The sequence below is a fragment of the Etheostoma spectabile genome, chromosome 14, assembly GCF_008692095.1.
Source record: "Etheostoma spectabile isolate EspeVRDwgs_2016 chromosome 14, UIUC_Espe_1.0, whole genome shotgun sequence".
In the NCBI taxonomy this organism is placed as follows: Eukaryota; Metazoa; Chordata; class Actinopteri; order Perciformes; family Percidae; genus Etheostoma; species Etheostoma spectabile.
Window position 1 is genome coordinate 20796668 of NC_045746.1, and position 1200 is coordinate 20797867.

Genomic DNA, 1200 nt, shown 5'->3' on the forward strand with positions numbered 1-1200 from the left:
TATTTTCAACGATTTTTTTCTCAATCGATCAATTAGCTGTTAGGTCTATAAATGTCAGAAAATTATTAAAATATGTCTATCAGTGTTTCCCAAAGACCAAGATGACGTCCTGAAATGCCTTTTGTCCACAACTAAAAGTTTACTGTCACAGAGAAGGAAAGAAACCAGGAAATCTTCACATAAAAAAAGTTTCTTTTTTTTCCTCTTTTTTTTTTTTTATAACTTTAACTGATTTAATCAGTGTGGAAACATTTATACCTTCATTTTAGAAAATCTAATTGACTTAAAGTGCTCATGTTATGCTTGTGGGCTTTTTCACTTCCCTTTATAGTGTTACATATCTTGTTTGTGCACGCTATCGGTTTACAAAGTTAAAAAGCCCAAAGTCCCCCCCCCCCCACCCCCAGGGACTTCCCATCAGAGACAAACCAGCGTCACTTTGTAACACATGTTATAATGCTCACCTAGCTGCTAGCGTGGAACCCCCTTATACTCTGCCTCTGGCTGGCTAGTAGTCCTTACCTAGCTACTGAGCATGTGCAACTCCCAACAAAGATGGAACAGAAGTGAGATGCCTCACTCTGTAGCTAAAACAGAGAGCCTAACACACAGGGTGAAAAGAGGAGCTGCAGCAACGTGTAGTACAACAAAATATGGTGTTTTTTGAAAATTAAACCACATTAACCTATTATGATACGTCTAAATACAATTTTATGAACCAGATAATGAGCATAATACGAGCACTTTCAAATATAATAAAAATTCTAATAAATAGACCGTTTTAATGGCCACCTTGCTGGTGTTTAGTATCAGAAGATGTTTAATTTGGAAACCAAACACTCTCATTAGATATGTGACAATGGTCTCACCAATGGGCCAAACTCATAAAAGGGTTGGTAGAACATTTCAGTAGGTGGCTGCTCAATTTTAGCGGTTAGTGGAGCCGAATAAACACATTTCTTAATTTCACATTTGGTGCCAATATATGTCTGTAATTCGCTTTGCAGCTGGGTTTTCACTGTAGTATTAGCTGGGGATGGTCCAATACCATTTTTTTGCTTCCCGATTCTGATATCTGCACTTGCGTATCGGCCGATACAGAGTACTGATCCGAGACCAGTGGGTCATATATTTCAATATGTTTTAACAACGGTCTACTACTATCCCTGTATGGATGTGATATGATTTCTATCTTTGTTG